This window comes from Haemaphysalis longicornis, unplaced genomic scaffold, assembly GCF_048455015.1.
Source record: "Haemaphysalis longicornis isolate Haplotype H1 unplaced genomic scaffold, Haemaphysalis longicornis Haplotype H1 scaffold_8, whole genome shotgun sequence".
Classification (NCBI taxonomy): Eukaryota; Metazoa; Arthropoda; class Arachnida; order Ixodida; family Ixodidae; genus Haemaphysalis; species Haemaphysalis longicornis.
This window is the reverse complement of record NW_027526445.1, coordinates 63,030,323-63,043,941: the sequence shown is the minus strand read 5'-3', so window position 1 is coordinate 63,043,941 and position 13,619 is coordinate 63,030,323. Positions and strand designations below refer to the sequence as shown.

Genomic DNA, 13,619 nt, shown 5'->3' with positions numbered 1-13,619 from the left:
TTATACGTTGTTGGATATGCCACCGTATGCTGTGGTATGCAGTCAAATATTTCACAGGGAACATCTAGGGCGCGCTGCAAGCTGTTGTCGATGTGATAGAACACCAGCTGGAAGGTATCGTACTGAGATGTTCGCCGAGCAATTCGGAGCTCCTAATACTCCCACCCACCAATAGCAGAGGCAAGGCCGGGCAATGCAAATATGAAAGATCCGAATTGTGACCAAATCCGGCAACGTAATCCCAGAGGTCAACAAAATCAGGATCCTAGGCATGGTCATGAAGAAGCACAGAAGAAACGGCGTAACCATTGCCCGTCTCACAGCAAAAGCGGCCAACGCGATGTGACTTCTGAAACGAGTCTCGTCCCCAAGGCAGGCATGAAAGAGGAGAGCCTAGCAGGCTCGTAAAATCCTTCATCATCAGCCACATCACGTACATTGCAGCCTACCACAGATGGCTGCGACACGAACGCCTTCGCGGCAGTCATTATCGAGGTGTCGACTGGTGCTTTGACGATGGCAACGAGCGTGATAAGCACCGGAGCAGAACAAGTGGGGAGGTGGCCATCGCCAACACAGACAGCCACACGGTGCTGAGTGACTGGAGACAGGCAGTGCGAAACTTCACTAAAGGCCGAATCTGCAGGGACGCCGAGCGCATATTGACAGCGTCCAAACTGCAAGACAGAAAAGTGCGTATAAAGTGATTCCCGGCGCACGCGGCGAATGTGTCAAATTGCAACGCACAACGAGATGGCACACGCAACGGCATGAGCGCTAAAAAACCGCGCCCCGGCGACCGACCGTCCGACGCGGTTTGAAGCCAAGGACCACATAACGATCTACAATGACATCACGAAGGCCTACCGCATGGCTTGCAGGACTCTCCCATCCCCCCACCCAAGGCTCAGTCGAGCGGAGGCGGTACTACTGAGACAGCTCCAGACCAGATCGCTATCGAGCCCAGGACTGATGCATCGCGTGTACCTCGAGGCATACCTGACCGACCAGTGCGAGGTCTGTCAGAGGGAGCCAGCAGACCACAGGCACATCTTGTGGGACTGCATCACATACCCAGAGGAAGCAAGATCAAGAACGATCTGCCGCGGCTTCAGGCAGCTGCGAAGAGCCACGACCAAGACCAACAACTTTGAGCCATCCAGCAGGTCAACGAACGCTCGAAAAGCAGGGGCCCGTGCCGAGCGGCGGTAACCCTGAAAATGACGTAGGCCCTCATCGGGGCGCCGAGGGCTATATGTGTACGTCTCCAAGTGTGTTTAAGGTTTCAGAATGGTTGACTGAATAGTCGACGAGATTGTCCAAGTGACAGCACGCGTAATTTGTCATGCCCTAGGGTGGGGACTGGTGTGCTTCCAAGTGTGGTAAGGTGAGGAGAGGGGGAAACTGACTGAGGAAGTAGAGGACTCAAAACACAAATGTTGACTAGTAGCATCCTTGATAAACATGCATCGGAGTTGCCCCTAGAACCGGCGTGCTGAACAGTACCACATGATGGTGTGCACTGGCACGGAGCATTGATCGAAAACAAACTGACTGGTACTACCCTAGCTACAGCTCTAGGGCTGTTAGAGCAACTCATAAAAGCATTAGTAAAACAATGTAAAATGACGCCAGATGACAACAGCCAACAATGATATATACATACAACTTATATTCCTCACTCATATGCAACAAGGTAATTCCACTCTTCTACTGAACAGCTGCCTACAAGCTGCTTCTCGTCTTCTTTCTGCGAGCCAGAACGTGAGTGGCTGTTATTACACGTTCCCCCTTCCGCTACAGAAAAGCATGTAGCATGTGGGCCATTCATGGTCAAGGCACTACAGTTACTGTTCGTGATAATTCAATCGAACAAAACAGATGTAAAGCTGCAAAATTACTTTTGCTGGCTGGTCATGCAGGCTTCTTTGCCGTACAAAAAGTTCCTACATGGCACAGTATGTTGGCGTGCTCATTTGCAATCTCTGGCTGTTATTAGCATCTCGTACTGAGTACATTGCATCATTGTCTGATGAATTCATAGGCAACTCATCCGTGTCAGCAATATACAGCTGATTCCGCCTTCACACAATTGTGCTGATGTACTGTCGGTGCAGCAGACGGTGGACGAGGCCACTTTGCCAATGTCGTTTGTGATGCCTGTTGGGATTGCACCCTGACACTCCGTCGCCCCTCTCGGTGCACGACGGGACAACCAAAAATTGCCCCAAAGCGGTGCACCCCGGTTTATAGTGGACAGATGATGCACATTGGTGCGGTTTGTCGAGGGTAAAAAGATGCACCAGTGCACCCAGGTGAGCACCGGTGTGGTTTATCGAGGATGCTATAAAAAACAAAAAGATGTCTTAAACTCAGCAATTTCCAAGCAATAGTTGCATGCAGAGTGCATTAAGCACAGTAACACTAATGTAAGATGATGTACACAGAAGTACACAGAAGATACATTCTAGAGATACGACTGGAAGAAATTCAGGGGAACACACGCACACATGCAGCTTTTTACAAGCCGTTCGCTTGCAGCTGTCAGCTGACAATTACAGCAACACCCCAAAAGAAGACGTACCCAATAACCATATTAAAAAAGATGTAGGGGACTTGCACATTGCAGTTTAATACCAAGCACTTGCTGCGAATAGCCGATGAGGCTACTGTTGAAGGTAACTAACAAATGCAGCTCCTCAGTTTCCTTAACGTTTGCTCATGGAAAAAAAATGCTCTACTTGTCGATTCTGCCTTGCACGTACAGTCTACTCACATTATTTACAACTTGAGGGAACCTGGAGAGTATGCTTGAATGACAAGAAGTTCTGATTTATATGACTCCAGGCAAGAAGACAATGCACGTTATGGTTGTGCATGGATGTGAATCACATTTTTAAACACTTTTACACTTCAACTACACAAAATAGACGGAGCAGAGGTGAAAAGTCCACAACTAGTTTATTGGTATAGTCTACTGCTGATCCAAAACCAGCAAGCAAGTGCCGGTATGACATGACTGGTCATTTTCAACCTATGAAGTGACGTCAAAAATGAATTTTTTAAAAATGGCCAAACTCTGAATACGGTCTCCTCTGAATACTAATTATGGTTCAGACAGTTGATTTACACTGAGCTTTTTCTTGATTTGTAATGTGTGTTTACCACCCGCAAATCATTTCTTTTTTGAATACTAAGTTTTGCTACTCTCATAATGATAAATGGACCGAAATTTTTATCTGGTGGTGCGAAAGCAGCAGATATTTTCCAATTTGGACGAGTGAAAAGTATGAATCATCTGAATGACTGAGTTCAAATTATGTAGCCTTTCAATACATTGAATGAGTAGAAGCAGGCTAAAAATGAAAATTTTGAATTTTTTGAATAAATAAGACTACACATTATAAGTTTTTACTGTATGGCATCTTGAAAAAGTTGCCAGTCAAGACTTGTTCTCCTGTAGTAACCACTTCCTTCTAACATTTAAAAACTTTTCTAGGAACTTCTGCGCTACAGGTGTCCACAACCTAGAGGCATCAAAAGCTTGTCCCCACCTTTGAAGAAGCAGCAGACAGGTGTTTGCAAGGCACGTTTCCAGTTTTGTGAAGCAAATGGAGTGCCTGCACTACATCCACATACCTGTGTTGCACACTGCAATTAAGAGCAACACGTATGGTAGCCCGTACCTTTAATGTTTTGTCCCAAAAACAAAAGAAATGCTTCACATTTTTACTGTGTCTTGCACGATCTTGAATGTGTTGACATGGATGATTTCAAGAATGCCATAATAAAGTTCATTACCCGGAAAGTTTGTATGATATAAATCCAGTACGATCAATCACGTGGAGTAGGCAGGTATTAATAGCAAGTAATATGTTCAAGGCTTACTTGTTGCATGCCTAAATAATTCAGACTGCTGTTTCGATCGTTCAAAAAATCTGCCGTGCTCTATGTTGCGTTTTCTTTTTCCTGACATCATGTATTCTACAATATCTATATATTTCTTGTGGTATGCATTGCATGGTGCGTGCTACATGGTACAGTGGCTTCATCGGTATGTTGTGTGATGCTATACAATACACATTACATAACTTTTCAACTATGTAGGACATTGTTACGTTTGTCGTGACATATATTCAGCAGGTGGGTTCTCCAAACAAGGACATAATTCTTGTTCAAACCTTCAGAACATTCCGTTAAGCAATAAAATTGTAAGTTTTCATCATTCTGATCCATTTTTTCTCTCTGGCTCTCTGGCTTCTCGTGTTCGCCGTGCACTCACAGGCCAGTAGTCCCCACTGGCGCTTGACTGGCAACCAGACTTCGTGTGATGTGGATACGATGGAGTAAATGCTGAATCTGAGTGATTGTGATATGCAACAACTTTGTTTAAAACACGTAGCACGAACAAGACAGGAGGGGAAACGCCGCTTCCTAGCGCGGCCAGACAACGTGACAAGTGCTTGGCGAATAATTGTGCGGCCGCCGCGTTCGGCACTTCACTGCGCAGCCCAGTAATGAATTGTGGCAGCTATCAGTTCGTCCATCAGGGTGCCGCTACCCCCTGGGGACCTTAAGCTTCGCCGTCGCAGCTACGGCTTCAGTTTTGAAGTCCGCTTTTCATTGTGGCAATATCTGGTCGCTCGCCTACGCTTGCCCAGTTCCCCTCTTCCTAGTAATTAGGTTTAATCGTGGCTATCGTAAACAACGGTTTTGGCTGTTGCACGAAAAATTACAAGTGACGACAGCGGTCACTGGTTGTGAGCGTAACAAAAATAAATTGACCAACTTTTAATCTCACGATGAAAAACAACAAAGAAGCAGTGTAGACAAAAGAAAATATCGTTAAGACAGTTGTTTCAGACCCAAACGCGACACACTCGCGCGCGGCGAGGAGAGGGGCCTCCCCAACAGCTCGCTACCGGCTTGGTTTGCTCGGGTCTGATCGGTGCACACTTTAGGCTTAGCATCGTTGTGGATATTTGATCGCCGCTATCTCTGCAACTGTGAATTACAATCCATAGCACAATTTTTCACCCCACTAACATCCACTTTCTCGCATGTGGAAGTTCTTTTCCCCGATCAGATTGATATCGAAGAGCGGCGACAAGCTGTTACTGCCGTGGTATCGGCCGGTTCGAACCGCTTGAAGTGCCGTGCGGGCAGGCGGGCCGGCGTATTTGCAGGCACGGCCGACGTGCGCGCCGACCGTTTCCGAGTGCTGAAAACGCTTTACGATTGCCTGCTTCATCCATTGTTTTGGCGGACGACGCGCCGAATTTACAAATTTAGCACGGCTTTTGTCGTAGTTAATCGGGTGGATGATGGATCGGAAAACGAGCCGCTGCTGACGGGCAGTCGCGCTGATTGCGAGAGCGAGGCAAAGAACGCAAGCACCTCTTGGGGGCAGCTGTGGGGCGCCGGTTATTTGAAGGCCTTCGTCTCCTAGGCTCCGAACGCCAGATGATTTTTTTTTCGCCTCCTCTGATGCGTGCCGCCACTTGCGTCCGAACTGACTTGTGCGATTTCGAACACTGCGGCTGCGGAAACTGCGGTTAGTGTGACCAAACTGAATTGGACAAGCTCAGTTTGCGCTAACCATGGTTAGCGGGGTAACCGCAGTTTCGTCTGTCGTGTAACGTAGCAAACTGCGGTTTTGTGTAACCGCGGTTTGCTTAACTGTGGTTAAACAGTGCCCGTGTAACTAGGGTCATCGCTCGTATGGCGGCGGACGCGCTCTCATTTGATTGCAGCGAATAATTTTAGTTCTAGCAATATCAAATGTATGGATAGGGGTACAACCATACGAAGTGCCTCAAACCCCGGTGTCTCGATCGTAATCACGCACCTACGCACGCGTTAATATGGTAAGTGGTTGCTGCTTCTGCGACAGCAAAAAGGGCAGAGTTGAAAATTTTGGTCAGTTAGGCGCCTTGATTTTGTAATAACGCATTTTTTCAAAGTTTGCGCAGCTAGGCCAGGGTATCCCGGCCTAGATAAAACCCCCCACCAGGCGGGTGCCCAGACATCAGCACCTAAGGCTCGCATAAATAAAGTTTATTCCTCTTCCTCTGTACGCAAAGATTTTCTTTGCTTCACCGCACAGCACGCGCGCGCACACTGCAGTGGCAGCACCGCTTGGGTCCAGCGTACCGCCCGCCAGCGACACGTCAATTGCAGCACGAAAGCGCTGTTCACAAGTGAGGTTCGAGCGCCTGCAGCACATTTCAGCACATTTACGCCACTCCGGCGCGCGTGACGCATCTTGACAGCGGGGCTGAAACGCTGCTAAGCAGCACAAGCGGCTTTCAGCGGGGCCAGCAGCGCAAACCATCGCTTTCAGCGGATTTCAGCACAAAAATGGCGCTGAAATACACTGCCTTTTCGGATAGGGATGTCTTTTTACATGCTGCTGTTTGTGGTGTAGAAGCAAAGGAAGTCCCGCACGCGGTTTCTTTCCTTCGGACCTCCTGTTTTATACTTGTTATACTTCGGACCTCCTGTTTTATAAACTTTGAAACATTGATAGAGTAGAACTGGGATTGGACTACGCTCACACGAGAATACGCAGTAAGTTTTACTCCGCATCCTCATGTGGAGCATACTTCACACGGTATTCCCAGAAGAGTTTGAAGAGAGTGTGCCTGGGCCCACAAGAGTAAAATAACTGTTGAACTCTTCAACTACTACCCCGACTTCTTAGAGTGTAGGGTCACGACAAAACCATCCGCTCGAGTCGAGAGCTCCTTCTGCTGCTGACGGTCCGAGCGGCATAAAGCTGAGTAATTTTTAGATAGCATGGGTCCTCTGCACAAGCCCACATTTAGTGTTGGGACATCTCCCTTTCACCGGAGCGGGGACAGAGTGAGGATGGGAAGTTGGAGGGGTGGCAACCATAGAGGAAGGCTCTGTAGGTAGACATTCAGTTTCGAGTTGACAACAGATGCGTTACTTTTCTAGAGTGGGGAAGAGCGCGCATAGGGAACCTTGTGCCCGTAGAGGCGGTGATGATGTGTGACATATCTGCACATGAAGAATGTGTCCCTGGTCAATGTGGCCTCGTGTAGGGCAGAACCCACACCGTTCCCCTGGGCGAGAGGGTCTCGGGATCAGGTGTGGGCTGTCCCTATCTTTCCAATGCCTTTGTGATCCTGGAACCATTTTAATTCGTCCGTGTGGGCAGTCTCATTAAGACAGAGAACTTTGCATGCGTGTGGGGGGGGGGGGGCAGAAATGAGCCCTTTGGCAAAGCACTGTACGGCCATGTCCAAATCCGAAAATGCAATTTCAGAGGTGGGCCTTTCGGGTAATGCCGGTGTGAGTGCCGCCTCTTCCACGACGTGCGGACCCGGTTATTACGGTTGAAGGAGGCAAGAGGAGAATATGATGTGAATTGAATTACAGCAAACGCGAATTCCGCTTTAAAAAATCCGCTGAAGCATCCACATAGAGGTTCGCTCGGGGAGAGAAGTTATTAAAATATCCTGCCTCGATGATTCCGCCTTTCATAATAAGATGTTCGGTTTTGGCAATCGGTCGGGCGATGATGTAATTTCTGATTGACGAAAAGACGCTGCCTGCGGAGTATGCCCGCGGAGCAGCGCGCTATGAGCTTGACATGGCCAGTACAGTAGCCTTTGATTACTTCTGCTTGATTATTGTATGTCACTGTTGTCCGTTGTCTGGCAGTGTACGTGTTCAGTGTTAACGGCAAGGCGGTTGCGTATGCTTTGCGTATGAGACCATCTACTTTCCTCATTTTTTTGCGTTGCGGTGAAGATAAGGAAGAGCATATGTTAGTCGGCAGGTAACAAATGCTCAGTAGCCGAGACTTGTACAGCTGAGCTTTATACCTTCACCTCCCTCCTAATGGTTTCATCTCAGTGGGAAAAAATGCTAAATCCCCAAGAGTCCACATATACACTACATGCTTCGACCATCGCCACGTTTCACGTTATTTGATTTTTTCATAGCTAAAAACCACAAACGTTTTTTTATCCCACGACACAAAAAATAAACTCGTCTAAACATAACCGTGTCGCCGTCTCGCTAAAACTGAGCACCACCCCACCGCCACAAGCCAGCACTTCCACAGTTTAACCGCACAACTATGGATAAGGTGTGTTATTTCTTGTGGCGCATCCAATAAACTCTGCTGCCCATGGTCTTGCTCTCCAAGTTATGCATTAGTGCTTGAAAAGGACGAGTTGTAACTGCAAAACATTAAGACGCTCTCTAAAAAAGTTGTGACGTCAGGACGTTTTGGCAGAATTACTATAGAACTCGGTTTCAAAAAATTATTTGTATATACGTTGTAGGCGGCTGATGACGCGGCGGCCTCGTCCCCACCCCTGCAGCAGTCGGTCTACCACCGCAGCTGCGCTGCCTCCACTCCCTGCTGAACATCTAGGGGGGCGTTTGCGTCAACCGCATTTACCACCTTTTGTGCAAGCGGCTCCTGTTGACCCAAGTGCAATTTCGGCAACCACTGCTGCATTTTCGCCCAAATAGCTGGAGGCATCAGTCGAAGACGCCTTTTCACGACGCATGTAGACCATTTGTGAGGTGGCGGACGCGTCTGCTCCAGCCCCACTACAGTCGCTGCATATTAAGCTCGAGAAGCACCCTGTGGTACTCGTTACCGACGACGATCAAAGCCCATCCCCCGGCGAACTGCTGCCCCAGTCCCGTGTGACCTGCTGTTACAACAAAGCCGACATCAATGTCTGTGTCACCGACAACCCTCTGGCCCACACTACACACCCCGGCCACACGACTTTGAGGATTAGTTCTAACGGGTCCAGCATGGCTGAGCGGACGCAAAGTTCACGAGACACAACCCCTATACCTCCAACGGTCCAATCACATAGCCAACCTGACAACAACGAACACTCTCCGCCGTTGAAGGGTCGTCAACCAGCAGTCACGAGCGCCGTCAAGCTTAAACGTCGCCGCCGACGTTGCAAGCACCGACCACTACGACAGCCTCCTCCGAGGGCGAAATGCCAAGTTAACCGTTTGCTCCAGCTACGCCGACGCCCATGGTGCCTGCGATGGAGCCGTCATCAGCCGTGCTCGAGTCGTCGCCTACTTCGGGTGACATCCCCACCACGCGCATGCAGAGGAAATCCTCGGCGTCACCTCCAGATTCCGCGTCATGCACACGCATCGTTCCTGCGGCCAGCTCTATCCCCTGAACGTCCACTTGAACAGCTCAGGCGTGCTGCTAATAGACGGGCACACTCACGACGTGGAACGCTACACTCACTGCGCCCGCACTTCCAGACCTGTCCCATTATCTGCATTAATGCGGACATTCGCTGCAGCCTGACAGCGGACCAGCCGATCTGTGCTGAAGTTCGTCCGCTGCTCCACTCCCAGCCCACGCCACCGGAGGTTTGAAAGCGCACCGGAAGCCATTATGACAACAACTTGGACCACAACCAGACGTCATTACGAAACTGACCTGCACCAACCTTAGCATCTGGATACGTTTTGTCTTGGACTCCTTAAGGTCCTCTAACCGCGGACACACTTTGTACATATAGTTATGTAGCCTTCATCACGTCCGGGTCACCAAATTGTAGGCGGCCAATGAGGCGGTGCGGCCGAGCCCACGTTTATTCAAGTTGCGCTGGCCATTCCATGGTCGGAACGAGGCAAGTAAACAGGGGCGCCACTCCAGACCGGGTGCCGAGTGCTGCTTGTCCTGTGTGCCAGCTGGTCAATATTCTGATGATGATGGTGGCGCTGAAGAAGATGATAGTGGCGCTACCAAAACGTTAGGAAGCAGAAAGCTACGCAATGGCAAAGCGCACCACATAAAGTCTTTATTCCAAACATTTTAAATGCGTGACTTTTTACAAATTCTTGGCTGCCAATTCAGTTTGCTGAAAATTTTTGTCAGGTTTATTAAGATAATTCTAATCTTTGTTTACTATTACAATTCAACTCGATCTTTTTTATATTTGCAGTTGCTAAAACCTTTTTCTACGCCACGCGTTCATTAAAATATAGGCTGTATTTTCGTCGTCGTCGTTGTGATTGCACCTAATATCACTGGAAAGAAACTCTACCGGGGTAATATACGGGTGCAATTTCAGCTGCAAACAAAAGCAGAAAAATGCCTGTTGAGTTGTTTTGTAAATAAGCCCTTTTACTAAACATGCATACCAACTACCACTTTTTGCAGTGCTCAGCAATCAAAGTCAATAACACTTCCAACGAATGGATTGGTACAACAGAAAATGCATAGAACAAAATCTTTAAAACGTAATACCGAATTTGGACTTTAAGACTAGGCACATTATCCCTGGTCGTTCTAAAGCTTGCACGCCCATGTGTGTTACAACTGCAAGTGTTATGGGTTGCGCCTGGTACATCAAAGTTGGGGGCTTACGCGTTGATTCTAACGAGCTTTGGATGATTATTATCGGCTTTCAGCGTGACTACACCTCATTTGTCAGAACGAAGAAGTTCACGCCTGACTCGCGTACAACAGTGATTTTTAATAGTCGGAAGGAAATGCTGTTCTAAAGCAACGATGGCAGTTGGAAGCCGCTTCCAAAGGCCAATTGCTCTTCCCCCTAAAGTAATAGATTTTGTTTACTTATTTTTACCCTAAGGGCATAGAACAAGCGTTATATGGGCTAGGGGTGGCTCAGAGAACACAAGCTGCTAAAAGAAAACAGAGAAAACCGAAACCAAAAGCAGAGGTCATCGAACTCACGTGAAGGTAAAATGAAAACTATAGAGGGAACATTGGAGCAGTGGGCATGCAGGCAGTTAAGCATAAATGCAAAATGTTTACGGTGCGCGAATTTTACATCAGTAGAATGAAAGAAAACATTCAGTGCGTACTGCGCGTTTGTGTCTGTATGATATGATTCTTGAAAGTGCATCGTGAGAATGTCGAGGGTCTTAGATAGTGGCCATTCATTCAATAGTTTATTCCAATTCAAGCAAATCTTGTTACCATATCAGTTGCTGTGTGCTGTTGTAATAAATGCCAGCCTTTTGATGGTGGTTTATTCTTGCAGGCGCATAAGAGGGGGATGTGGTGAAAAATAAACACAGCACATGCTTCAATATAAAATCATTAAAAAAACGCCTAATCGCGAAAGCTTCGCGCATAAGGTAAAAACGGGTATGTTGAAAAATGCTAATGAAATTAGTCGATTGCAAACAGAAAGTTTTTATTTAAAGTAAGATTACACGTTAGAGTCGCGGGTTTTTTTAGTCAGTGTGGTGCAATATGTATTTTACGTTCCAGGTATGCAGGCATCGTGCTTTGACTTTAAATGTAAATTCTTTATAATCTGTTTTTACGATGTAAGATGAGATATATGTACTCCAATGTAACTACTTAGGGCTTCTAATTGAGGTGAAATATTGCAATGAAATATTCAGGACAGGACCACTGGCTGCGCTAAATTCCGGGTGATTGTACATTTAAAAACTTTCGATTCAATGCGTAAAGTGTTCAGCAAGCAGCAATATTATTGAGATCACGCTGAAGGGCTGCAACATCTGAGTTATTGTTGTGGCACGCAGTAGAATCATCGGCAAGTAGACTGGTAGAATAGGATACATTACTGTGCAGGTCGTTCGATACAGTAGGCAGAGAAAAGGAACTGTTAGAGAAGCTTGGTGAACAACCCTCCAAATAATCAAGCACCCTCAAATAGGCTGATCGTAAGCAACTGTTATTTCTGTCACAAATCGGAGGAGACAGCGAATAACTTTGAATATGGCATACATGAAAGATCCGCAACGGCAACATTCGCTGTGTGCGCGTGTCAGATAAGGCACACTCAGCGATGATTACTGATAATTACTCCCCTTCATTTCATTCTGGATAACTACGAGGCAGCTTGCTCGAGGGAACTTTTTTATGATACGAAATAAAGGTTTGTCACGTGGTACTGTTATATTTCGCGAGTTTTTTTTTTAGTCAGCATGATCGGGTACGCATTAGTTCATCGCTGAAAACACCACCCTTAGATGCCTTTTGTGGGTACCTACAAGTGCCTCGCTGGCACTTTAATTATTAGTACAGTACTTCTTAACTTGGATAATTGATCACAAATATTTATCCATAGCCAAATAATTAAAAAATATATGGCCGCTACTCCACTTACTCGAAACATTCTGCACTCCGTTTTCTTCTAGTAACCCATTTTCTAGTAATCCCACTGCTTTTTTTTTTAATCTTGGGGCATGAAGGCTTGAGCACCCTGTATGTACGTAACGTATACATGACTCCCCAGTAAATGCGGGTTTTTCTTTGCACACGGCAGGTTGTCCCGTACTTCGTGGAGCCTCGTTTCGGCGATTTGTAGAGACACACCATTGGAACCTCTTGTTTTGCCGTTTTTGATGACTTCTTGTGAAGATATAGCTTTTAAGCAATTGGGCTAAACGGATAGCAATATATACCTGCCGGCTCAGTAGGAGGGGCTTAGGTTATTTTAGGTTGAAGATAGTAATGTGGTTATTCGTACACTTAGCGTGTTTGTATGCATTTCCTGGGGTTGATCGAAGCGCACCCACTTTATTTTGGTCTCGTAACACCACGGCAAACAAGAAAACTCCACAGCATCCCCGAAGGTGAAGAAGGTGATTTTTATTTGTCACCTTTTCTGGAACCTCCAGATATACCTCTATTGAAGCTGAATTCGTAGAAGTGCAATACACCAACGGGTGCCATAAATTCTTGACTTCTAAAATATACGCTTGTTGGGAACGGAAATTTTGTTGTGCTACTTTTCATGCTTCATAATTTTTTTGAAGGGGTCATTCAATCAATCTTTTTTATGATGATGAGTCGTCTGCACTTTCAATTCTTTTACGTTTATGATAACCTTTTATTTTTCAGGAGTTTTTTATGATGTCATTAATATGTTGCATTTAAACCGCGGGAAACAATCGGCGCATTCTAAATTTGGTGAACAAGACACCAGGCTTGGATTGATTTTCGTTGACGAATTGCTTCAAAAAGGCAAACAGGTCTCCCGAAAAAGCTCATATCCTTCCCTTAGCGCAGTACGCAATACATATAAGAAAAGCTGACCGAGAGCTGATATATATGATTTTTGCCAATGCCCGAGGCTGATTCAAAATGACACCACCGCACTGATTGAAGACAACGAATGAGAGATGAATGCCGAGTTCCTATTAATAGGTAAACAAATTTCATCCAGAATAAGTTTACTAAAATACATGTAATACTGGGGAAGCTCGAAAGCAAAATTGAAGAGATGTTGACCTCGATATGTTAAGCAAAGATTTTCAGAATACAAATGACGGAAAAAAAGTTGAAATCAAGGGCACTACCAGTCGAGAACAAAATGGCTTCAATCCACTCTTTGAAAGTGGTTGTAAAACAAAGCTTTAAGCGACATCCACAACCACACCGGGCACAGCCGGGCTACAGCGGCGGACACTGCCGCTGTAGCTTGGCCGTGAGTCCGCGGAAAGAAAGTGGAGAGAAGGGTATTTCGCAGGGTGATAGAGCGGAATCTAGCCATCCTGATGTGCTAGCTCGGGGCTCCACAAGCGCGGAACGCGAGCGCCGACGCCGAAACAGTTTGGAATACGATTTTAGTGAATTTCCTTTA

At 46.7% G+C, this 13,619-nt stretch overlaps 1 long non-coding RNA gene across 1 annotated transcript in view; it reads right to left on the bottom strand.

The window, feature by feature from the left end:
- Positions 1–9,833: 9,833 nt before the first annotated feature.
- The window catches only part of LOC144149722 (uncharacterized), a 35,637-nt gene continuing 31,851 nt past the window's right edge, over positions 9,834–13,619 (bottom strand). The window contains exon 4 of the long non-coding RNA XR_013318351.1: positions 9,834–10,103. This is a non-coding gene — a long non-coding RNA (uncharacterized LOC144149722). The remainder of the gene's footprint in view (positions 10,104–13,619) is intronic.